Here is a 27,843-nt window from a genome sequence, read left to right on the forward strand (position 1 = left end):
GTTGCTTGATTAAGTGGTATGTTCCGAACTGTCAGTGGAGAGACGACGTGGGAGGACATCAGTAGACGAATAAGTTTGAGTGGTGTCTTTAAAAGTAGGAAGATTACAATATGAAGATAAAGTTGGAATTCAAGAGGACAAATTGGGGCAAATATTCGTTTATAGGAAGGGGAGTTAGGGATTGGAATAACTTACCAAGGGAGATGTTCAATAATTTTCCAATTTCTTTGCGATCATTTAAGAAAAGGCTAGGAAAACAACAGATAGGGAATCTGCCACCTGGGTGACTGCCCTAAATGCAGATCAGTAGTGATTGACTGATGGATTGAAAGGTAGTGGTTTTACTTGACTCTGAATATCATGTCTATAACGTGCATCAACTGGAATTCGGACCGCGTCCCCCTTGGTGAGAAGTCAGCGACAGTGTCACTCAGTTATCACGTCGATGTGATGTATTTCTTATGTACCGTTACATTTCATGTTTTATTGGTGGATATACAGGACAACTGAAGAATTATCAGCCGAAACTGTCGATTATTATTCCCGCAATACACCCTCAAATATTGAAGAAGAATACGAGAACTGGACTAGCCATGTTTGTTGAATATCGCAACCTTATCACGTCTACACAACGACGGGTGTGTTTTGTAGTTTGGGGCATTATGATGCAGAACGACTCCGTGCCGGGGCGTATATAAATCAACAAGAGTGATAAATAATATTTTATTTTTGCTGCCAGCCATCCCAGTGTGTTGAATGCATAATGGAATTAAGAGTTCTTTTTTATAGATTCTCAAACATGAGGTAAATATTTGGAAACTCTAAAGGCGGCCATTAAAATCAATTTCAAGAGCAACTTCAAAATCTTTTTCTGTTATATCCTTTCATATTGACGCCGAAATCCATTAGTTCATTTAGACAAGAACTAAACAATATTACAAGCATAATATGTAAGTTGGCATGAATTACTGACTAACTCCTCCTAAGCTATTCCCTACGGTCCAACAGAAAAAGATGTATTTGAGACTGCCTTAAATATGAATGTAATTTTAAAAGTTGAGAAGGACGATGATTGAGGGTACTCTGGAGAGAAATTCAATCAATCGTGTAATCGTTTCCAATTTCAGTAATTGAAGAGATAAGATTTAGTGTCAAATACAGGCACGATTTCTAACAAGAACTCGTTCGAAACAGCCACATGCCGATAGCTAGCGATAAATTTAATTTCTAGAGACAGAAACAGAAAATGCGTAGGCCTACTCGTTCTACCCAGAATGACGTGGATTCTTTTCCTTGTCGGTAAGTCTAAAAATATAGAAATATGACTAATAATAATGGCGTGTGGCCTCCGGAGAGGCCTGGTGCAGGTCTTTTTGATTTAACGCCCGTAGGCGATCTGCGCGCCGTGATGAGGATGAAATTATTATGAAGTACACACATACTCCCAGCCCCGTGCGAGGGGAATTAACCAATTATGTCTAAAATTCCCGACGCTGCTGCGAATCGAACCCGGGACACCTGTGACGAAAGGCAAGCATGCTAACCATTTAACCACGGAGCCGGACGAAATATGACTACCAGTTCTGGAGAGGAACATAGTTCTGAGGTTCACTCAACCAATAATAATAATAATCGTATGGCCTCAGCTACCGTGTGCAGACATTCCAATTTGACGCCATCTGGCTGTCTGCTCGTCAATTTCGACGTTCCGTTTTTCTCTAGGCCCCCACTAGGTGGCACACCGAGTAAACCGAAACTCTCTTGGGCGTCTATGGCTGAGATTTAATGAATTTTGTCGGGTAAACACCAAATGTGTCACCAGAGATCTTTTACATGCCGACATCGTACGACATGGAGTGTCGAATGGACTTTTTTCCGCCCTTCAAAAATCCGACTACCTCTGCCGGGATCCGGAGGCCGACACTCTACCGCTGATCCACAGAGGCAGCTTAATGTACAACGAGTGATTGTTTAAACAATCACCCGTTGTACATCATTGTTAAGAATCAATACGGACCAATTAAGGACCGATAATGGTGAAATTTGTCGAGTTCACTCACCCTACAAAAGAAATGAATTCAGATTAATTGCAGAAGCATGTAGAGGTGGAGGGAGGGCAAATAAGGCCGAGGGCAATTCCAATTTCTTTGCAATCATTTAAGAAAAGGCTAGGAAAACAACAGATAGGGAATCTGCCACCTGGGCGACTGCCCTAAATGCAGATCAGTAGTGATTGATTGATATCTTCTTCTTGTTCCAATCTTTCCATACCCTGGTGGAATCACGGGTGCGAACTGTGTCCTACATCGGGATTTGGCACTTTTTACGGATGAATACCTTTCTTGCGAACCCTATGTGGAGGGATGTATTCACTATTCGTGTTTCTGAGCTGGTATGTAGTGAGAGACTAACGTCCAGCTCCCGAGTTGAAGGAATTAACCAGACGCTGCTACAATTCCTTACTCAGCAGGGATTCGAATTCGGGACGCTCTGAGCCGGAAGACATTCAGCCAGTGCAAAATGACACACTGTAAATGGAATAGCCCAGAAACTAAGAGTGTTAGGTAGGTGGCACTGGTCGGAAGTCCGAGGATAATATCAACACCGAGCACCTTGAGCACCTTCAAATACTACCGGACCTACGAGGGAACTGTTTGGATTACACCAGTCAGATTTCACCGAAACTTGGGTGAACGATCAATTAACATATCCTAAATTTAATGGCAATAATCGTTTTGCTTTAAAATCAAAGGCAGTGTTACAGTTAATTTCTAAACTAATAACATTAATGTTATTGGTTTTACGTCCCACTAACTACGGTTTTCGGAGACATCTAGGTGCCGGATTTTTTCCCCACAGGAGTTCTTTAATTTACCTGTAAATCTATCGACACCAGACTGGAGTATTTGAGCACCTTCAAATACCACCGGTCTGAGCCGGGATCGAACCCTCCAACTTGAGCTCAGAAGTCCAGCGTTCTACCGCCTGAGCTACTAAGCCCGACAATGAAAAATAGCTGGGCGGTTCGGAGTAGTTAGTTGACAACAGAGCCCTTGCGTATGCACTGTAGAAATATACCGACAGTTCTATTTTAAAGTTACATAGCCTATGCACTTGATAACAAAAAGAGATTTTGACAACACGAACAGAATGTAATGCTCTACAAACCTATTTTGCTAACACGTACAGTTTGAATATGTCAAAATATTAGTGTTTTAATACTTCTGTATCGTTTATAATGGAAGCTAAAATAGTGTGTAGTATGAAATCTTGGTTATGTTATCTACAGTATATATAAACATGTATGCTATTAATATAATCTTTTATCAGCACAAACAATGAAACTCCCGGATTAATGTTCAGAATCACTCATTCAGACATGTAACAACAATGTTCTGATATCTTAATTCATCATCCTGGCCTTGTTTCATTGCAATCGATGTTTTCGATCCACCACGTTTCATTTAAAACTGCAGTAAAACCCCCACGGCACTATAGCACTGATGGGCTACCAAGCGACCGCTGGTCATCCCGAATTACGAGGTGACACATAGTCAGTACGACGAATCCTCTCGGTCGTTATTCTTGCCTTTATAGAATCTCACCACCAGATAGCTCCTCATTTGTAATCACGTAGGCTGAATGGACCCCGAACCAGCCATCAGATCCAGGTAAAAAAATCCCTGACTTGACCGGAAATCGAACCAGGGGCGCCCGGCTGAGAGGCAGGCACACTACCCCCAGACCATGGACCAGCAAATTTTTGGCAGTATCGGGTATGGAGTCTGGACTTTCCAGAACGGGAGTTAATAGCGTTACACTAGGGAGATGGGCAGTAGCACATTAATATAAGTTATTTTAAGCAAATTATTATTTTACGGCAGAATAGACTATTACCATAAACTTTATAATGTCTTAGTTGATCATCATACCAGGTTTCATTACAACGGGTCTGGCCCAACCCGAACAGTTCCCTTGTGAGCTCGGATCGAACCTGCCATCATGGGGTCAGCGCTCTACCGTCTGAGCGACTCAGCCCGACGACAAACAAATAATGATTTAGTATAGTAGTATTCAAATTAATTCCAGCCATTTTACACAGGAGGGGAACTATTAAGAAAATAATGTTACTCACTAAGCAAACTTTAAACACTTTAATGCAATGTTTTTACAAAATATAATAACACATTTTATCATGTCATAAAAGTTCCATATCGAGATTCTGTACGGTCTTAAGCGTATTATGTAGTGCACAATGCCTCGCAATCGTTTTTCATTTGGAGGTTTAAGTACCGTAAAACAGAGACACTCTGTCGGCATCTCACTACAATTCCCTGTGAAAGGTGTCATGGGAACCACATTATATATCAGTGTCCTTCACACAGTGAGCATGAGAAAGCTGATGTAACTCTGAAGAAGCTAACGTAACACGAATTTCCTTCTTTATTATTTATCACCCTTGGCTGCAGACCAACAATGTTTGCCGTTTACAAACCAGTCGTCCTCATGAAACTTTTTTCGTATTTGTTCTACATAGGTAGTATCAGGAACGAATTGAAGATATTCTTGGGTTCTAGGACATTAGTTAGAACAGAATAACTCAGCTTAAGCTAAAATATGAATTATCCTACATGATTTATTAATAAATTACTTTGCCGGGCTGAGTGGCTCAGACGGTTAAGGCGCTGGCCTTCTAACCCCAACTTTCTGGCTCAGACCGGTGGTATTTGAAGGTGCTCAAATACGACAGCCCCGTGTCGGTAGATTTACTGGCACGTAAAAGAACTCCTGCGGGACTAAATTCCGGCACCTCGGCGTCTCCGAAGACCTCAGAAAGCAGTTAGTGGGACGTAAAACAAATAACATTATTATTATTATAATAAATTACTTTGTAATTCATTCCCACTTATTCATACCAACAATTTACACGAGTAGGCATACAAGCAACAGTACAAATTTAGCATTTTACTACCTACAACATTACAAGAGCTTCACTTTATTCGTGGCCGAACTAGTTCAAGTATCGATATAGATACCATGAACGGAGAAATTTGGCATTTCCTGTTTTGGTCCTCTAAGTATTGCTACGTCACTGCGTATCTATCAGTTAAGTCATCGGTCAGAAGGGAGGCTAGTTGGATCCTGGTATCACCCAAGTTTATGTGGTTGTGAGGAAGCTGTAAAAACCACTGGTGGCAGCACAATGGGGCGTACAAGTCATGAGGTAGTTTGTCAATGCTTTCCTCAGTGTGCCAGAAATCATTATAACAGCAAGACCAACCCTAAGAGCAGGACCTTTCATGTTCAATCAATACTGATCTGCATTTAGGACAGTCGCCCAGGTGGTAGATACCCTATCTGTTCTTTTCCTAGCCTTTTCTTAAATGATTTCAAAGAAATTGGAAATTTATGGAACATCTCCCTTTGTAAGTTATTGCAATCCCTAACTCCCCTTCCTACAAATGAATATTTACCCCAGTTTGTCCTCTTGAATTCCAACTTATCTTCATATTGTGATCTTTCCTACTTTTAAAGACGCCACTCAAAGTTATTCGTCTACTAATGTCATTCCACGCCATCTCTTCGCTGACAGCTCGGAACATACCACTTAGTCGAGCAGCTCGTCTCCTTTCTCCCAAGTCTTCCCAGCCCAAACTTTGCAACATTTTTGTAACGCTACTCTTTCGTCGGAAATCACCCAGAACAAATCGAGCTGCTTTTCTTTGGATTTTTTCCAGTTCTTGAATCAAGTAATCTTGGTGAGGGTCCCATACACTGGAACCATACTCTAGTTGGGGTCTTACCAGAGACTTATATGCCCTCTCCTTTACATCCTTACTACAACCCCTAAACACTTTCATAACCATGTGCAGAGATCGGTACCCTTTATTTATAATCCCATTTCTGGGATTACCCCAATAACATCCAGACGCACCAGTCGTGCTCCGAATGCCATTACTCAGCACCAGACGTACCTCACAATCACACTCGTAAATGTGACTGAGAATTCGGTGAAAGGTAAATTTTTCTCTGGCCTGCACGTTGAGGCAAATGCAAAAACGTCTCTGTATACCAATCAAGCAATATATAGCCTAGTGCAGACTCCGGCAATCCTTGAACTTAAATAGCGAATATCGAGAAATTAAGTCCATCCATTTTCCCGCGATGTAACAAACAAACAAACAAGCATATGCAAACAAACAAAAAACAAGCAAACATTAGCAAGCAAACAAACAAACAGAAACTGAACTGAACCCACTTTCGACTTGTGTACCTAATAAAAACGAAGTATTAGGCATAGTGTTGAAGTGTACAGATAAAATTATAATTTAATTTGTAGGTTATAGATGGCCTCCTTTATAATATCTCCAAGTTCACACTGTACGTAAATACATCGGTATATCAGGACATAGTTTTGTGTTCGCTGTACCAAATTTTATATCAATAGTGCATTCTATTGCTGAGAAAAGAAAGAAGAAAAATCTGTAACGTAGCCTATATCTTAATGGTTAAAGGTGCAGGTCCCCGCTTAAGGGCTAACTTTATTACAGGTCTATTAAGTGATTTATTAGACACGACCTCTGACACTGACTCGTATATTTAAAACTCCATTCCACCGTTTGTTTTACGATTGTGAAAGGCAAGTTATGTCACGGTGCCTTCGTAAAGACTGGCGAGGCGGCAAGAGGGTCACACGGAGAAGCTGAACCAATGTTTGAAGAAATACGAGGTAATGTATTTTATTATATATTAACGTCCATGGATAAAAAAAATAAGTTTCCAGCAGTGAGTCGAAGATATTAAGAGTCAGTTAAAAAACGTAGATATGTCATATTAAGAAAAAAGGAATCTTCAGTCCTGGACAATGGTGATCTGATCAATATCCTGACTAAACCAAGAGAACACATTTTACTAGTGGAGTTTACATTCACTGTAGTCAGAAGCAAAACAACTTGATTATCAGTCCTAGAGACCGAGCAAATTGGCTACGTAGTTTGCGTCATGTAGCTGTGAGGCTGCATTCGTGAGTTCGAAACTCACTTTAGCAGCCCGGAAGATAGTTTTCCGGTTTCCCATTTTCACATCAGGCAAATGCTCGGACTGTACCTTAATTAATGCCACGGTTGCTTCCTTTCCAGTCCTAAATGAGTCCTATCCTATCATCGCCGTGAGACCTGTCTGTGTCAGTGCGACGTAAAGCTAATAGTAAAAAATGAAAAAGGTCCTAGACCTCGACTTCAGAATACTTCCATTGTCCATTATCCAGCGCGAACGACTGTACAGTAAGGTATGCAGCAGTTCTGTTATTATTCTGCGAATGATACAAATCGATCTGGACTGTTTTTATATCAAGTACTTCACGTTGTAAATATAAATATCGCCTTTCTCCATTTCGTCATTTTAATGCGACAAAATGAAGCACTGTCAGTTAAGGAGTGGGGTTTGGGGGAGGGGGTACCCGGAAATGATACGGCGGGCTTCTAGACGGTAACGTCAACTCTCAGGCCAGGGAGATTCGTGGCAGTTGTGTGAATTTTCGGAGAGGGTAAAGTGGGTGCCGCCGGGACCTAAAATAGGAACTGTCCCGGCATTCACCTTAGTGCAGGAGAATGGAAAACCATTCTCAGCACAGCCGACGGTGGGAACCAACCCCTCCACTTTCCGAATGTAGAGCTGCAAGGCTAGCCAAAACTAGTCACTGGAACTATCTCGGCATTCGCCTTAGTACAGGAGAATGGAAAACCACGGAAAACCATTCTCAGTACAACCGACGGTGACAGCTAGCCCCTCCGCCTCCCGAATGTAGAGCTGCTGTTCAAGCTTACCCTACTCACTGTAACTACTTCTACTAAATTGTTTTCATTCCTTCTCCTGAAGAGGGAGACAGGCTTCTTAATAGATGGTGACGCCATCTCTCAGGCCAGGAGATTTGTGGTGATGATGGGGATGTGTGGTGAAGGTGAGGGGGTTGGCGGCCGTGGCATATTCTAGGAACTGTCCCAGCATTCGCCTTAGTGCGGGAGAACGGAAAACCACGGAAAACCATTCTCAGGACAACTGACAATGGGGACCAGCCCCTCTCCGTCTTCCGAATACAGAGGCGTAGAGCCGTGGCCACCCCTCTGCTCGGTTGGAGTGCAGAGCTGTCGGAACACGGATCAGCCTGGCCAGTTGTAAGCCTAAACCTACTCTGCATCCCAAGGGGAAGGCAACGTGAAACACTAGTTTAAATTAGTCGTATTCCCCTGATACGGTAATATACAAACAGGACTTGTGCAGTCCGTTGTAATAGACCAAATATAAGATTAGTAGTAAAATGACGATTTTATTATATAGGCCTACTAGCCGTCGCTGACGAGTATTTATTTGAAACTGCAGTAATAATGCCATCTAACGGTAATGACTGGCAGCAGAACAGACAACGTTTTAGTTAGTAGCTTAGAACATCGTAGGCCATCACATTTTATTTTCTTCCAGCTCGGCGATTTATAGCTTTCAATCCCCCATTAAGATTTATTTTCCCCCACTTCTTCGAGTGATCCTTCCTCCATGTTCCTTTTCTTATTTCGATAGTCATCTTCGTTATCTTCCTGATGAATAGGGACTGATAACCACACGGTGTTGCAGCAATCACGACAACAACCACCGCCATCGTTGGTTAGTTCGTTACCATGACGATTCAACAATATTTCATTTGCGGAAAAAATCTACACAAATTTAGAAATGATATTGGAATTTTTCCACGACTGCCAATCATCAGTACGGTAACAGTAACATTCTTCAAGGAGTACTTTCTCATAAAGTATTCCACTTTAGGTTTGTAGATACCTCTATTTTCTTGGTCAACGAGCAGGGACTGCTGAATTAACTTCAAAACGTATAGTCGGGTCGATAATAAAACCTGACTAGTTGTTACTGACAATTGCAAGGATGTCAACTAATCTTGTACTTCCGTCGTCGGCGATGCAGTGAACTTCCTCGAAAATTGTTATTTTTATTTCCTTTCCAGCAACAAGCAGCTAGGCGGCCCTTCTTGCTTTGGAAAGGTCCATACAGATCTTGAGAAATCATCTGTATGGTCTCCAAGTAAAGGAAATATCTGTAATGTGGATGGTTATACATTTACAGAGAGAGAACCATTTATTGTTCTTCTTACGTCCTATTCTTTTTGTCTCTGGTTTTCTTTATCTTATGACAACCTGCTATGACAGAAAGAAGAAATAAATTTTGAAAATATATAATTAACAGGAAAGAAAAGAGCCTCCGTGGCTCAGGCCGCAGCGCGCCGGCCTCTCACTGCTGGGTTCCATGGTTCAAATCCCGGTCACTTCATGTGAGATTTATGCTGGACAAAGCGGAGTCGAGCCAGGTTTTTCTCCGGATACTCCAGTTTTCCCTGCCATCTTTCATTCCAGCAACACTCTCCAATATAATTTAATTTCATCTAGTAGACATTAATCATTGTCCCAGAGGAGTGCGACAGGCTTCGGCAGCCGACACAGTTCCCATCCTCGCCGCTGGATGGGGGTTTTATTCATTCCATTCCTGACCCGGTCGCATGATTGGAAATGGGTTGTGGACTATCAGTTTTATAATTGAAAATATCTCCGTTATTATCCCTCTCACGGTAAAAAAAAATCATGAAAGATCGGAAATTTTATTTTACACAACTTTTATTAATCTCAGATTTCCGAAATAAATCATATTAAGGGGGAAATTTGGCATTTTCGGTTTTGTCCCCCTTAATAACGCTATGTCCCTCTATACTAATCAAATAATATATAGAGAGAGTCTAATGCATATCTCGGCTATCACTGAACTTAAATATTGAGTTTGGAGAAATTTTATTAAGCCGATTCTCCGTGGGTTGACACAAACAAACCAATAGCAAAAAAAAAAAAAAAAAAAAAAAAAACTAAATCTATTTTCGACTTTCGTCTTTGGTGCTTAACCCTGGAATCGTACGCCTATGTTTCAGGGACACTAACCGTACACCGGGGCACTGAGTACCCCACAAAAGAATCACGTATTTTACATATTCAAACCTCATTTTAAACCTCACGAAATCAGTGAAATGGATTAGTTTCAATATGTGAATATATATTTGCAAATTACAACAGCAATGTAATCGCTGGTAATTAAATAAAATATAAAGCTCACATTAAAAAAGTCTATCTTTTGGTTTTGGTACTACTATACGGTTCACTTTGCAAAATTGGGGCACAACATCAGCGTATGGTTTTTGCATACGAATATCCTGTGTTCACTGCAAATATTGGTGATTTTAGACACTTTGGACAACAGTCTTTACGTATTCCAGATCTGAGAATGACTGGTGTTGGTTGACTGGGTATCGAAAATACCATTTTCTACGCAACAGAAAGGCAGATTCCTCTGTATGTTGGTGGGATTTTTAGTCCTCGTCATACCCAGGATCTCATTAATTCTTCTGCCGACGTGAAGGTTCACCTGAAGCACGAAGGGAAAATATATATTATATCACAGCATCTTCTTCAATAATGTTTATTTCCATCATCGTCTAGAGCATCGACAAAATCATCAAGGATATTAGGCTAGACCTACATGATTATGGTAAAATATGTTCACCGCTTTCAAGGCAATCGATTTCATACACTCTTAACACAAAGTGCAAAGGTACATGTTAAAAAAGTATGAAAAAACAAACTGGCTACAAAGTTACATTAACCATACACCGGGAACTGTAGGCTATGCCTCAAAGATATGTTTTGATATATACTCGTACGTAGTCGTCGCCCGTTAGAATTAGTGCACGAGCTGAGAGAGTATGAAGGTCAAAGAAAAGTCACAGAGGTAGGGGATTATAGGAGTTGTGAAAACCAAATTAGCAAAGTCATCTCTGCACAGGCCATGAAGGCCCTTGGAGGGGTGGAAGGTAAAGGCTTCTACTATCCGTAACATCGACACTTGATGGGGTAGAATGGTTAGCTCTACGCCCGGCCGCCTTTGCCCCCAGCAATTAACCTGGTACTCATTTTTGGTGTAGGCTGAGTGAACCTCAGGGCCATATTCACCTCCGGAAGAGGAAATCTCATTTCTTAAATTGTACGACTTCCTGACGGGAATTCGAACCCACGTCCTTCCGGGCGAACCGAGCACGCCTTTACCGCCTCGGCCAGGCAGTCCCTGAAAACCAAATTACTCCGAATTAAAAGTTCCCTGGGGCACCGAGTGCCCTGGTATACGGTTCCAGGGTTAATCCAAGACAAATACCAAGTATGAGTTAAAATACTGAAGGGTACAGACCAATCTATAATTTTATTTAACTGGCATTCTCGTTCTTCAAGTGATTGTTACTATCATTCCCACTCTCGAAGTTGTTGTCCTAGTTGTTACTCCTCACTATCATAAGTAAGAAAATGTTTGATTAAACTGTGGAAGGGAGAGGGCAAACTAATGTACAGCACGTTCATGAACGGTTAACATACTGTTAGAGTTTTACAATCAGCTGCAATCAGTATTCAGGAGGTATTCAATACCTCCCCACCACTACCGTTCCTCGTAACTCTTTTAGCTCTGAAAAACAAATACAAGAATGTATAATTAACGTGGTGTCTATTTGTTCTTTCTGGGAGCGTGTGTGGCGTTTAAAATTCCTGTAACATAACATGGAAGGAATGCGGGCTGATGAGTACATCTTGCTTTGTCCCTCGGAGTGGTTTGGTTCAGGCTCAAGAGTGAGGTAAAAAGAGAGAAAGAAGCACTTGGTTTGGTCGGGCCCTCTTCATTAGAACGAACCGGCGTCTGTGTTTTACCAGGCCCAATCTAGGGCTAATGGCACAGTCCGCTTGCCCTATTCATTAACAAACCAGCGCTTGGCCGAGCGAGGCAGCCCACGGCTCTTCTTGATGGCTGGCCTTCGTGGCATTCTTGTTAGCTCGGCCACTTTTACTCCACCAACCAGACCCAGTTCTTCAGTACTGTCTCTAATATTAGGTTTGTCGAGCGATTTATCATCAAAGAAGCCAGCAAAATAGCAATCGTGTTGTCGGCGGTTTGAATTTCGTACTGATCAGGATTCATGTTTCTCTCTTTTTGTTCTTTTTTTTAATGATAGGCTGCCAGTCATTCTCGACATAAGGTTGCCATTTTCCAAAATGAAGAAACCGGGGTGGGGTGGGGGGAGGGGACATTCTGCACATTCTTTACAAAGGCGTAGGCCATATCCAAGACTTTTTATTAGGATGTGCTCAAGCTTAATCCACCAGATATAGAAAAGTTGCATATCTCACCTCGTGCCTGCAGTTACAACGTGGAGGTGTCACTAAAAGTCAACCATGTTCTTCAATTCGTCGATCACATCGTTCAAGTCAACGAACTTGTTATATCTCTACTCTTTAACGACTCCAATCTCCCTTGTGTTTGAATAATCCGCAGCTTGTTCTTCGCGATATTATTCATATAGCATTTCATTTTGAGAGGGGCTGCCTGGCCGAGGCGGTAAAGGCGTGTATATGGCCCTGAGGTTCACTCAGCCTACACCAAAAACGAGTACCAGGTTAATTTCTGGGGGCAAAGGCGGTCGGGCGTAGAGCTTTACCTTCCACCCCTCCAAGGGCCTCCATGGCCTGTACGGAGAAGACTTTGCTTTGCTATTTCATTTTGAGAACACTCTTTAGCAGAACAACTGGTGACTACAGCTTTATAAAAGGCACTATAAATTGTGTGTCGTCCTTTTTCAGCATTCTTCTAAAGTGTTATTTGAAGTAATCTTCATCACAGTGATAGATCGGTCATTTTTTAGAAGTCGTTGATACATCAAGTAACACTTTCAAAACTTTAAACAAAACAGGCAAATTTTCACTTGATCTTACGTTGAACAGTTTCTTATTTATATCTTGCACCGATTCTACTAATCAGAGAATCCAAATCCATGGAAGGCAATGCAAACAGAAGGTGGGTGAATGTTTTCTGTACCTTGAGAGCCAAAAATATTCAGATTTCCAATATGCTGAAAGTAGTTGGGTTTGTATTAAGAATTCCTCATTCAAATGCTGAGAGAAATAATTTTTTCCCTAATGAACCATAAATAGACAGAGGTGCGCAACAAATGAACCACCGAGTTTATAAAAGCAGAACTGCAAGTAGCAAATAATTTTAATTTAATTGTAGAGAATTCTTTACATATATAAAAACGAATGAATCTTTGCTAAAAGAAGCAAAGTCTGTAAATAAATACAAGCAATAATGTAAAATAAAACATGCATGCATTCTAAATATATTCCTACTGTTCTTTGTAGAAAACACTATTTGTAGGCTTTCTGCTCGATCCCTGATCTTCTCTGTAAAAAGTTGGCAATACTAGGTCAGGCGCAGATAGTAACTTCTGTGTGTCTATGTGTGAGTGTTCTCCCCCATCATCATTGTCCCGAGCGGAACACACCACCTGCTTGTTTGGCTTTCGTCTCAGAATTCATAAAATACCTATTACATAAAAACGACTTTGAACAACTACAGGTCTTAAAATATTAGTGGCAGAAACGCCCTACTGTGCTCTGTGTGCACCAAATTTACCTTACTTTAAAACGGACCCATGTGGACTTTGCTCCAAACACTTCAGTTCAGGAGTTTTAACAAAATTCGACGGAAAATAACAATTTCTGCAAGTTTTTTTTTACAACAACACGATTATTTGAAAGCCTGTACCGGTATCTCAATCACTACGTAAGCTACAGAGCAGAATATGGGCTCTAACTTTAGCAAATTTAATCTAATTCAAATTTGTAATGAATTATGTTTCTTGTTAGGTCAGCCGTTTAGGACATATTTAGAAAAAAACAGAGAAAAGATCAAAAATGTTTATTTTCTCAATGCCAACGGGCATGCGGTAGCACTCCACGGTCGAAAAATTGGATTTTAAATTAAAGGCCCAACACTAACAACATACCTAAAATCAAAAAACTACCCGACCTTTTGCACAGTAAACCCCTATATTAAGGATGATTTTACTGGACTAAGTAAGGTCATATTAAAACCAGGCCGGGCACAGTGGGCTGCCTGGTGAAAAAACAAAAAGTCAAGCTATGCCGGTTCGCAAGTCAAGATGCCGTTGAAGAATGGTTCCGCCACCAACCACCACCCGGAGTATCCGCCATCAAGTGGACTTCTGGGACACTGCTTGAACCAACAAGGCGACTATATTTAGGCAGACGTATCTCTCATACATCACTCTCTACTCCCTCTGCGTTCACGTATTCCAAACAACAAACCATTACAGAAACCAACAAAAGTCTCAGTTTCATTTGGGTAATAATTATATACAAAGCAAATAAAACAAGCCTTGCGGCGCAACAGCCCAATAAGGGCCCTGACCTGTCAAGGCAACTGCTACCCAGCCAGATGGACTGCATATTGGAGCGTCACATGGTCAGCGTAACGCCATCTTCAGACGTATTAATTGGTTTTCGCGACTGGGTCCACTGCTTCGCGTATGAGGCAGCTCCTCAGTTCGTCTCACGGATGTAAGCATTTTATTACATCCTTATGCCTCCCCATCCGCTTCCTCAAGCTAACACGAACATATGCAGTTTTAGAACCCTGACAATGTCTAGGCTGTCATAAGGTGACGCCAGGCAACATAGCCCTGTGGGCATTTCCTGGCTGTCTTAAGAGACGACTAAAAGGGGACCCCAGGGGTTCTCAATTTGGGAGCATCGGTTGGGCCTTTCGTGCCCTTTCCCTATCTTTCACCGGCACATTGCCCGCCCCCGTAGCGTAACGGTTAGCGCTATTAGCTGCCGACCTCGGGGACCCGGGCTCCGATTCCCGGTACTGCCAGAAATTTAAGAATGGCAGGAGTTGATAACGATGATGCTTGTTGTTTAAAGGGACCTAACATCTAGGTCATCGGCCCCTAATGGTACGAAATGAGACGAAATGTAATGATAATTTAAAAGTCCAAAATCATCCACTGACCAGAACTCAAAACATGGATGGATATGAATTTAAAACAATCAATGGATCCGATCCGCAATGCCCCACATTCCCAGAAACTAGCGTTAAACAATAATATTACTGACCAAGGGACCGCTTCTAAAGCACAATACTGAATCAATGATGCTTGTAGTCTAAAGGGGTCCGAAATGCAGGTCATCGGCCCCTCATAATGGTACTTATCGCTAGGAAAGTAGAACCATGGTATTTGTCATGTTGCGGTACTAATCAAAAGTAGCGTAGACTCGCGGTATTCTACACATTATGGTGCAGTATAGTTGGGGACAAAACATGACGACCTCAGTTCCTGGAAGCGACCCTGCACCCTGCTGAGTTGGAGCTCTAAGTAATCCTTGTTTGTTTTGGAGAGGCTGCCAAACCACTTTCTTCCTCAATCTCTGTAGTATTCATCCTTTCTTCATGTAGAGTGCAGTTGCCGATTTGGCAACTCTGGCTGCAGCAGAGATAGTAAATCCTATAAGTCGCTAATAGACACAGAGCTGCCGCTGGAAAGTAGTGGTGTGAGGCGAGGTCGTCATGATTTGTCCCCAACTATACTACCCACAGGTAATGTAATGCACACATGTAACACAGACCTGTGGTGTTTCTCACATTGCGGCACCATTTACAGGCAACGCAAACCTATGGTGTTCCTTACATAGGTGTACTAATCACAGGTGTCGCTCACCCATGGTGTCGCTCATATAGTGGCACGAATCACAGGTACTGTAAAAACCACCCTGATACACACACTGTCGCTACTAATCACAAACCTATTGTGTACCTAACACAGTGGTACTACGCGCAAGTAAACGCGACCCATGGTGTTCCCTGCGTGATAGTACTAATTACAAGCAGTCTCATGGTTCTGATTCGATCATTCCTTGGTCGCCCCTTTTAGTCACCTCTAACGACAGGCAGGGAATACCGTGGGTGCATTCTTCGTCTAGGTCCCCTACCCACAGGGGGTGAATGGCAGAAGGACTGGTTTGCCGTTAAAATGGCACCTGCAGCTCACCTCCAGTGGGGGTGTGCATGTAAAAAGCTGCACCACTTCGGACACGGTATGAGGACACGAGTTTACTTTTTATTTTTTACCGGCACATTTTTCCTCTGATTACTATTAAGAGAGGATAGTTGCCCTGGTAGCTCAGTTGTACTTCCTCTCACCGAGCGAATTGGCCGTGTAATTAGGGGCGAGCAGCTGTGAACTTGCATTCGGGAGATAGTGGGTTCGAACCCCACTGCCAGCAGCCCTGAAGATGGTTTTCCATAGTTTGCCATTTTCATGTCAGGCAAATGCTGGGGCTGTAACTTAATTAACGCCACGGCCGCTTCCTTCCCACTCCTAGCCCGTTCCTATCCCATCGTCGCTATAAGACCTATCTGTGTCGGTGCGACGTAAAGCAACTTGTAAAAAAAAAGTAATTCCTCATAAAACAGTAATCACCACCACCACCACCACCACCACCACCACCACTACTCCAGGCAACAAATCAGCAAGTCAAGAGGCGAAAAAATATTGTTAAACTCCCTTTCATCAGGGGTTGCCAAGCGACAAAGTACGGTGGCAGCAATAACAGTGACCGAGCTCGATAGCTGCAGTCATTTAAGTAAGGCCAGTATCCAGTATTCGGGAGATAGTAGGTTCGAACCCCACTGTCGGCAGCCCTGAAGATGGTTTTCCGTAGTTTCCCATTTTCACACCAGGCAAATGCTGGGGCTGTACCTTAATTAAGGCTTCCTTCCCAGTCCTAGCCCTTTCCTGTCCCATAGTCGCTATAAGACCTATCTGTGTCGTTGCGACGTAAAGCCCATAGCAATAATAGTGTTAGTGGGAATCACTGACGACTTTATCAAAGAGCTGCAGACACCAATTGAGGTAATCGATATAATGGTAAACCAATATGTCAATCCTAGGTACAAAGTATCACATAGCGTATTACCAATGTATAAGAGAAGGGCGGCGTAAGATCGTTGTATTCAGGTACAATGATTGGCACAATGACAGCATAAATTGTCATCTCTTGTAGAGCTAATCCGACCATAAGATAACAGTAGGTTATGCGAGTTACTGTAATGTTGGCTTCTGAGTAACACTCGTTAATTCTCTGTCACACAGATCCAGGAGCTATCGCTTACTTCCATATCTGCCACTCCTTTCAAGGCCCTGCAACCCGTTATTACTCGTAGGCCTATATAGCATGCGTATTTGATGTTATATCCGTACGTACAGGAACACAGGCAGGGTCAAATAGCCTTAACAAGTTCAAGAGTGAGAACAAGGTTATTATTCTATGTATGTTTTTATGCCATATTAAGGCGTGCTTCTTACCTAATAACCTCGTTTCTATTTACAGTTTACTTCTAGACGATTCACCTTAATTTAATTCAATAAGATTTGGAAGTTCAGTGGTGTAGTGGTTAGTGTGATAGCTGCCACTCCCGGAAGTCCGGGTTCGATTCCCAGCTCTGCCACGAAATTTGAAAAGTAGTACGAGGGCTGAAACGGAGTCCACTTAGCCTCGGGAGGTCAGCTGAGTAGAGGTGGGTTCGATTCCCACCTCAGCCAGCCTCGAAGTGGTTTCCGACTTCTCCTGCAGGCAAATGCCGGAGTGGTACCTAACTTTAAGGTCACGGCTGCTTTCTTTCCTCTTCCTTGCCTGTCCCTTCCAATCTTCCCATCCCTCCTCAAGGTCCCTGTTCAGCATAGCAGGTGAGGCCGCCTGGGCGAGGTACTGATCATTGTTCCCTGTTGTATCCCCAGACCCAATGTCTCACGCTCCAAGACAGTGTCCTTGAGGCGGTAGAGGTGGGATCCCTCGTTGAGTCCGAGGGAAAAACCGACCCTGGGGGGGGGGGGGTAAACAGATTAAGAGAGAAAAGGAAAGAAAAAAGAAAGATTTGGAAGCTGCTCTACCTACAGTGAGTTTTTCAGTATTTTTTCACGCTCATTCCTAGCGAAGTTACAGAACTTAACTCCTGATACAACAACGGTAATGGTGGTGGTGGTGGTGGTGGTGGTGGTGGTCAGTTTTTTAAGAGGAAGTACACCTGGACAACCATCCTCTCTTAACACTAATCAGAGGGAAAATGGAAGACGTGCGACACTTCGCAGAATGAAAGTATAGCTTAATATTAGAGCAAGTGTTGGGAAAATTATTACTGATTAATACACTTCCCAAATAAGTTACTGTCAACAATAATAAATCTTTTGAATTCAGAAATATGAAAAAGAAACAATCATTCAGGCATGTGTCAATCGTTCTTTTTTCTGTAATATCTAAAGCCATCTCTTTTAAGTTTCGACTCAATTCATTTGTAACTGTTTGTTCTTCAGTCTGACGAAACTAACTTTGAGTAAATACATTTCTAAACTACCTGAAAGAGAAAACATGGTAACAGTATTACATCTGAAGAAAAACTATTAAAATAGAATGACAAATTTCGTTCTTGAAATAACATCGTCAGATTCTATCAAATCACACTCAAATCTTTAGAAATAAATATGTAAGTTTATTCCTTTTTAAATACTTGGGAACTTATCCTAATGATGTCCTTCTTTGTCTCTAGGTATTAAGGTAAGTTCCAGATTTCAAGTTCCTAAGTACTTAAACAGAAATAAACGTAAATATTTATTCCTAAACATTTGAGTGTAATTTGGTAGAATTTAATTTTTTTTTTTTTTGCTATTTGCTTTACGTCGCACTGACACAGATAGGTCTTATGGCGACGATGGTATAGGAAAGGCCTAGGAGTTGGAAGGAAGCGGCCGTGGCCTTAATTATGGTACAGCCCCGGCATTTGCCTGGTGTGAAAATGGGAAACCACGGAAAACCATCTTCAAGGCTGCCGACAGTGGAACTCGAACCCACTATCTCCCGATTACTGGATACTGGCCGCACTTAAGCGACTGCAGCTATCGAGCTCGGTAAATAATTATATTTTAATTAAGTTGTTTCTTTTTCAGGTGTAATATTCTTACCATATGTTTCCTTTCAGGTAGTTTATAAATGTATTTCCTCAAAGTTAGTTTCGGCAGACTGAAGAACGTAAAAGTTATACATTAATCGTAATTCAGACAAAATGTTAAGAAAGTTCTTGAAAATAATGGTTGTAATGCAATACGAAATTAATTTTTTAATACAGTCTAAAAAGATTCGTTTAGTGTTTAGAATAACTTAGCTTTATAACCCTAATACTGCCGGACTGAGTGGTTCAGACGTTGGCTTTCTAAGTCCATTATGACGGCTTCGATTCCAGCTCAGTGTAGGTGCTCAGCCTCGTGGTAGATTACAAAATCTCGGTACCTCGCCTTTTCCAAAATCTCTAAATGTAGTTAGTGGGACGCCTCTAATAACGTCGGGGTCGGAAAAGAGCTGAAAACAGGTTGAAGAAGAAAAGTAGGCTACACATGTAGCCTGTCGCGAGAAACGGGGAGCAATGATAGACTCAGCTGTGATTGTTTTACGTGTACCCCTGGGGGTTCTACACAGTGTAGTTAACTTTCACCGAGTATTTATTTTCGCTAGATGTTTGGCGTTCCACTAACAATGGATAGAAAAGGGCAATGTAGGAAGTTAGCAGTCATAATCTTAATTGTGTAGCTAGGTGTTTGGTTTGCATTATAGTAGTAAACAATGGAAAACCATGGATGCTAATGCTGGGATTTGAATCCAGTATCAACCAAATACAAGTTTACAGTTTCACGATCTGTACTGCCAAGTCAACTAATTTGTTATTTACAGCTAGGTAGGAGTAGGCTTAGTAGAACGGCGGAGCTCATCAGATCTCATTATTTTCCACTGAAAGCTTTTGTGAGGAACTAAGAATATATTTTAAAAGGAATGTTGAGTAATAGTAAATTACTAAAGGGCCTTTCATCACGGTTGACTTGCAACACAAAGCGAAGGGCAGCTCCTCTTGAGTGCAAAGGCTTGTTAACGTCGCAGTGGTCTGGTGAACCTGGGATGGTCCCAATGGATGTTGTGTAAACACTAGCTTCTTCCCGTTTCGCTGATGAGACAGCCCTCTGGATTCACAAAGAAGCGACGTAGTTACAAGTAATAACCAGCTTTATTCCCCAATTAAAATCGCAACGATCTCTGACAAGAGAAGCCCTTTTAACGGCTTTTCATCAGTCTGTTCTCCTATTCTTTGAAACAACTATACTTCATTATTTCATGGCACATCGTTTTAAGACAGTCTTTTAAGATTGTTGCACTTGAACCTAACAAACATACGCATTTCTGGTGTCTCGAAAACAATAAAATGTTGTGCTTAATTGGCGTATCTTAGAGCTAAAAAGTGTTGACAACAAACATATTGTTACATGCCAGCCCTGTCGCAAACCCCCTTCGGTATTTCCTGGATAATGGATAGAAAAAGGCAATGTAGGAAAATTAGCAGTCATAATCCTAATTGTGTAGCCAGGTGTTTGGTTGGCATTATAGTAGTCCGGAGGACATGCCGTGGCCTCTCCTATTATGCTTTCGTTTGCTTTTCCCGCGCGCCTTCTCGAACATTAAACGAGAATATTCCATCTCTGGCCGAGTCCCGAAGAGTCCAGTACTCCATCATCAGAATATAAAATGGAGGCTAGCCGTGCGAACAGTCAGTAGGGTCGACGAACAACAGTAGTGCTGGCTGTCGTCGTTGTGTTGGGGTTCCACCTCAGTCAGTGTCTGAGTATTATCGTGTTGGAGAAGGGGAGTACTGAGTTCTGTGTAAGTACTGCCCTGGAGCACTGGGCACTGTGTGACTTACCGGACCCAACTGGAGTCGAGCCAAGGAACAGTTGTGTGGAGTGGTGGTCAGCAGCCTTGTGTTCGAGCCTGTCGGAGCACAGATATTGTGTGTGAAGTGACTGAGCGTGCGGAACAAAGTGAAAGAGAGGTTGTCAAGAAGGATCACAACCCGTTCCAGGTAAAGACTCTCTGAGCTGGAGTCCTGCTGTGAGAGACTTGTAAATAGCAATTAGTGGAGTGTGGCCATTCATGGGTAAATATATGTGTAAATAGGCGTGTGTGATTGGACCATCCTAAATTAAATTAGATCAGTAAACCAGACAGTGTTTTAATCGTAACAACATTTTACTGTATAGATAGACACTCAGCAATCATTTAGATTACAGCACGTGACCGACGTAGCAGTCGTATGACATCCATTCAGACTTTTTTTAAAGCCAAGACAGCCACTGCAGAATTAGAATAAAATTATACTAACCTCGAGTTATGTTTTTCGTCAGCTTGATGAATTGTGAATACATTCATGAGAGAGAGTCCAACATTATAAATGAATACCAGGCCGAGTGGTTCAGACAGCAGAAGCCCAAGTTGGCAGGTTTAATCCCAGCCCAGTCTGATGGTATCTGAAGGTGAAATGAAATGGCGTATGGCTTTTAGTGCCGGGACGTGTCCGAGGACTTCGGCTCGCCAGGTGCAGGTCTTTTGATTTGACTCCCGTGTGCGACCTGCGCGTCGTGATGAAGATGAAATGATGATGAAGACGACACATACACCCAGTTCCCGTGCCAGGGAATTAACCAATCATGGTTAAAATTCCCGACCCCGCCGGGAATCGAACAAGGGACCCCTATGACCAAAGGCCAGCACGCTAACCATTTAGCCACGGAGCCGAACGTATCTGAAGGTGCTCAAATACTACATCCTCGAGTCGGTATATTTACCGGCATGTAAAAGAACTCATATTATTATTATTATTATTATTATTATTATTATTATTATTATTATTATTCATATAAGAGCAGCTAAATGGATCCTTGAAACGTCTACTTGTGAGATTTTCTCAGGCACCACACTTCTTTCATCTCACTGTGCGCTTTCTTCAGATCAACTTGTTCCAGTCTTCCATTTCTTGACATCTCGGCTCTCTTTCAACTTGTGTACTTTGTGTTTGAATGTTTCTCTGTCTTTTATGTCTGAGCCTGTTATGCTGGCGACCTTCAAATCCTCTCTAACTTCGGCGATCCACTTCATGCTCTGACACTTTCTGTGTACTCCAAGATTTGTTTAGTCGGTCGGGTGTCCGGCATTTGCAGTGTATTATGTTCGATATCTGTTTAGTCTTTTTTTTTTTTTTTTTTTTTTTTTTTTTTGCATTCGGGTCGAAGCCCACTCAGCCAGTGAATTATGACTGGAAGGAATTTTTGTAGGAACTTATGTTTTAATTTATTTATTGCTCGGAGACAGGAGACAGGAGAGATGGATTCGTCTTCTCATCATAAGGCCTATGAGGACATCCAGTGGTACGCGTGACTAGGCCGTGGATCAGAAGAAGAAAGGAGTGTTGTAGTACTATAGGGTAAGTTCGATGCTAGGTGAAGGACTTAGATTCGCAGTCCAATGTCAGAAAGAAATGCATATAACTCAAAGTAAGCAGATTGATCACTTTTGTGGAGAATTGACGAAAGAATAGGGGGTAATTGGTATCCCAATGCCAATAAATTTTGAAGTAGGCAAGTAGTGCGTACAAAGTGGTGTGGACATCCAAAGAATATATGATTAAGATCGGCAACTGTATCAGCTGAATATGAACAGAAGGGAGATTGTAGTACTTGGATTACTCCTTCTTCTAGATATTGTCTGATTATTCTTATCTCTTTCCGATTCATGAGTAATGTTTCTAATGCGTACAGGGTTTCTGGCTTAATGACTGTGTTTTAACGTCTCACTTAGGTATTACGTGATAAGCATACATTACTGCAGATGTTCCTAGTCATCCAGAATTCCAGAATGATCTGGTCATCTCTGTTCCTGAGCTACTTTCTCTATCCCATTTGCCTTACTCTGCTTCATTGTTTGTATGAGTGTTGCTAGATCATCGGCGAACCAGATAAATTATGTCTATTTCTTTGGCCTTCCTTCCTAACCTGACTGGTTCATGCAGTCCCTGTGTCTTCAGTTCATTTTCCCATTCCCTAATTATTTTGCCTAGTATTAGAATAAACAGCGGTCGAAGGGGGTTGTATGTGGTCCTGTGGGTTCACTTCTTGCTGATGGAAGTGTACTAATAAAACACAGGTAATGCCATTAATTCCTACCAAGTCCGATACATGCACGTCCACACCGTGGCCCCTGGGCAACGGGTACACTGCGTGTACACGGCTAAGTCATGCAAGGGCGAAAAAGTAAGTTCCCGACGCTTCAAAATGGGGATCAACCAGCTAAGGGAGACAACCCCGAAAGAAAACATTAGCCCTCCAGGATTGCTGGGGGTTGGCTTTGGACTGACAACCCAGTCTGTAAAAAAACTCTCGTTACGAAATCTGAAGAAGAAATAGCCGACCTGACCTTTTTACAACGACCTCGCAAACGTCTAAAGGACTTTAGAATTTGTTCGTGGAATGTTTTAACTCTTTTCTAAGCTGGAAACCTAAGAAAGTTGCTCGATCAGCTGGATGAGTATAGACTAGATATTACTGCTATTCAAGAAGTGAGATGAATTGGTGAAGGAGTGATACAGAGAAAGAATCATGTGGTGTTCTATAGTTGCCACACGAAGGATCAGATGCTTGGTACTGGTTTTATTGTCAATAAGCATATAAAACATCTTATCATGGATTTTCGGGCAAAATCGCATAGACTGTACAGACTTAGAATTAGAGGGAAGTTTTTCAATTACAGTCTTATCTGTGCACATGCTCCAACTGAAGAGAAGAGCGACGAAGATAAAGATTAATTTTACGATGAATTAGATGGAATTTATAATGAGTGCCCAAGAGCAGACTGTGAAATAATCTTTGGGGATTTGAATGCGAAGATAGGAAAAGAAGACGAATACAGACCTTGTATTGGAAAATACAGCTTGCATGATATTTCTAATGATAATGGAATCAGGCTTATACATTTTGCCCCCTCGAGAAATATGGTAGTGGAAAGTACAACTTTTAATCACACGGACATACATAAAATAACATGGAAGTCTCCAGATGGAAGTACTTTTAACCAAAGCGACCACCTCCTAATAGATACAAAACACTTCTCTAAGTTGATGTATATTGACTATGACCATTACCTTGTGGTAGCAACTATTAGAAGCCGAATATCTAATACAAGAAAGGTACATGGATCCAATGCAAGAAAATTCAACAGTGCTCGGCTGAAGAAGCCCGAAATTGCTTTGAGATATGCTAACTTGCTTAATGAGGCCCTGACCAATTTGCCTAATAGTGAGAGTTGATGAAATCTGGAAGAATCTTAAAGACACACTATTAAAAACTGCAAGTGAAGTCTTAGGAAGGGAAGAAAGAGTTTGGCACAACAATTGGTTTGATGAAGAGTGTGTACGAGCAACAACCTTAAAAAATGAAACACAAAAGAATGTAACAGAGGAACAACACCCCCGAAAAGTAGTGGAAGAGTATAGAACTTCTAGAAGGGAAAGAAAAGAGATTGCACATGAAGAAACAACAGACAGTATGAGAGCAAAGAATTGGAAGAAATGGAACGGTTGAAAGGGATGAATGATGTGAGAGCTTTCTATCAGAAGTGAAATAAAAGTCGTGAGGGTTTCCAGCCTAGAACAAATTTGTGTAGAGATAGAGATGGCATAATATTGGGCAGTGAGGAAGCAATACTAGAAAGATGGGCCCAATATTTTGATGAACTGTTGAATGAAAGTCCAGCTGATGACCAAGAAACCTTTTTAACGGTTCAAATCCCGTTACAAGCACTCCTCTGTAGTATTATTATTTTATCTGTATTATTATTTTATTATTATTATTATTATTATTATTATTGCTGTTTGATTCAATTCTATAATTTGATTTCGCTATGTATTAATGTTAGTTCTGAAATCCAAAAACGTATACTGTCTGCTAACAAGTGCTATCATGGCCCCAGAAAACATCTGAAGTCTAAGCTGCTGTTCAGGAAAACTATAATCCTAATGTATAATGTTTTAGTAAAGCCTGTATTAATATATGGTGGTGAGACCTGGACACACTCAAAATCTGATGAAAGACAGCTCGGTATATTCGAAAGAAGGATTTTGAGGCAAATTTTTGGGCCAGTGGAAGAAAATGGTGTCTGGAGAAGAAGATATAATCATGAACTGTATAATTTGTATACCCTAATGAACCAAACATTGTTAACTGCATAAAGATCAGAAGGTTGGAGTGGGCAGGACATGTGCTGCGTGCTAATGACAGAATGATAAAGAAAATATTTAATGCAGTGCCAGAAGGAATCAGGAAAGTTGGAAGACCAAAGTTAAGGTGGGAAGAAGGAATGAGAGAGGATATAATCAAGAACTGGAGGAGCTCTGCACTTAATAGGAAAGAATGGGAAAAACTTCTTCAGAAGGCCAAGGCTCACAAAGGGCTGTCGCGCCAGTGATGATGATGATGATGATGATGATTAGAATAAACAGTGATGGTGATGAACCATTCCCATTCTAATTTAGAAGTGTTCTGATAATTCTCCTATCAATTTTATTATTTTTTTATTTCGTCTTCCTTGGGCTCAAAGCAGCTGGAGGAAATTTGTACGTTTCTACTTTATTCTAGGAATATTTTTGTTAATATATTTTACCCTGAAAACAACTGAGTTACTGTTTATCGTATATTAAATTATTAAATTAATGAATATTAATTATGTACGTCCAACTCTTTAACTAAATGGTCAGCGTTGAGGTCTTCGGTCCCCGACTAGTTGGGGATTTTAATCGCGTCTGGTTAATTTCGCTGACTCGATAACTGGGTGTTTGTTTCAACACAGTCCTCTTCCAATTCACACAACAGACCACACTACCAACCACCGTAGAAACAAGCAATAATTAATACATTCCTCCACATAGGGTTGGCATCAGAAAGGGCATCCGGTCGTAGAACAGGGCAAGTCCACATGTGTGACAAGTTCGCACGCGCGACCCCGCCAAGATGTAGGGAAAGTAGGAGAACACGGCGTTTTTCCCACTAAATCTAGTCTTTTTTACTCTTTGTCTGTGGGTAAATTTTAACACACGGTGGGCAGTGGGAAATCTAGTCTTTTTTATGCTTATGTCAGCGTGGATTTTGGTGGTTTTTCCAATTGAAATTTTATGCAGAATGATAGAGGGTGTAATAACGTAATCGTTCATATTCAAGTTCTTGACGTTTACAGTCGTGATACCAGCGAGCCGGAAAGGATCTGAACTGTTGGCGGAGCTGATATGTAGCGGATTTCCTTGAAGATAAGGAAGAAGGATCACTTCAGTGACTCTTCATAGCAGTTAGGCGGTTCCAGATTGAGAGTGGTTGAAAGTACGTATAGGCCATGTGGTGATCGTAAATATTGTTCACGCTTTAATAACAGTGTTTTTATAGCATATACGCATTAGTGTGTGAAATGGGTAAAGTCAAACCGAAGTATGTACAGAAGTTTCGATCTGAATGGCTGAAAGAGAAGATTTTTCGTGAATGTATTAATAGAATCTCAAGGGACCCTACGAAGGCGTTCTGTAGGCTAAGTACTGTCGTTGCTGAGTTGTAGCTCGGCATGCGAACTTACTAAGTCACACACACCAAAAACAAAAACAAAACAAAAACCAGACAGGCTGCCAATGCAGTTGTAATCCAGCCAAAATTAGATGAATCTCAGTTTTTAACCTTAGAAAATGTAGTGAAACCACCTCAGCTGAAGGGTCATTAGCATTATTTGCGTGCTGTCATATATCTATCTTATCTTGTGATCACTTAGGAACTCTATGTAAAACTAAATTTAAGGGAATCAGGACTGCTGACAATTTATTTACACAGGACTGAGTGCAGAAATTTTATCAAAAATCTTTTTAGAGCATATTTTGCAAATGATCTTCGGAAGGACATTGGCGACATTCCTTACAGAATTTTGGTAGATGAATCTACATACATTAGTGTCACTAACTATCTGGGTATAGTAGACTTACTACAGTACCACTTTTTTTTTTTTTTCGTGTGGCTATTTCTAGCCGAGTGCAGCCCTTGTAAGGCAGACCCTCCGATGAGGGTGGGCGGCATCTGCCATGTGTAGGTAACTGCGTGTTATTGTGGTGGAGGATAGTGTTGTGTGTGGTGTATGAGTTGCAGGCATGTTGGGGACAGCACAAACATCCAGCCCCCGGGCCATTAGAATTAACCAATTAAGGTTAAAATCCCCTACCCGGCCGGGAATCGAACCCGGGACCCTCTGAACCGAAGGCCAGTACGCTTACCACTCAGCCAACGAGTCGGACACAGTACCACTAAAAATGACATAATTACACTATTTTTAGGCATGATGGAGCTTAATAAATGTAATGCCTTAGCTATTGCTACAACAATGAAAACTTTCTTGAAACAATATTCTTTAGACCCATGCAATCTGAAGGTTATAGGAACTGACAATGCCAAAGTGATGACAGGAGTAAACAATGGTGCTCATAAGCTGCTTAAAGAAGATGTACCAGATTTAATTCTTGTGAGATGTGTGTGCCATTCCGTACAATTGAAAGTTCCCCATGCATGGGCTAACACTTTGCCCAGACATATTGAGTTGCTTATAGGCCTAAGTGAGATTTATAATTGGTTCTCGAAATCTTTCCTTACACAGCTTGCATACAAACACATTTACCAGGCTATCAATGATGGCCATAAGCCTTTGAAAATAGTTCAGTATTGTAATACCAGATCGCTATCAGTTTACTCAGCAACTGATAGAATAGTTACACAATGGCTGGAACTGAAAACACATTTTGGAATTGTTAGGATCCATGAGAAATGTTATACTGCAGAAACTCTGCATGCTATGCTTACAATTTAGTTTACCTGCTTTTTCTGAAAGGGTTTCTTGGGGATGTTACAAGAGTAAATAAAGCCTTTGAATCAAACACAGCAGACCCAGCTAAACTCTT

At 41.5% G+C, this 27,843-nt stretch overlaps 1 protein-coding gene across 1 annotated transcript in view; it reads right to left on the reverse strand.

Annotated features, from left to right (window-relative positions):
- Positions 1-27,843, reverse strand: part of LOC136858251 (uncharacterized) — a 195,695-nt gene that overhangs the window by 16,981 nt on the left and 150,871 nt on the right. The window lies entirely within an intron of this gene.

The sequence above is a fragment of the Anabrus simplex genome, chromosome 1 (genome assembly GCF_040414725.1).
Source record: "Anabrus simplex isolate iqAnaSimp1 chromosome 1, ASM4041472v1, whole genome shotgun sequence".
Taxonomy (NCBI): Eukaryota; Metazoa; Arthropoda; class Insecta; order Orthoptera; family Tettigoniidae; genus Anabrus; species Anabrus simplex.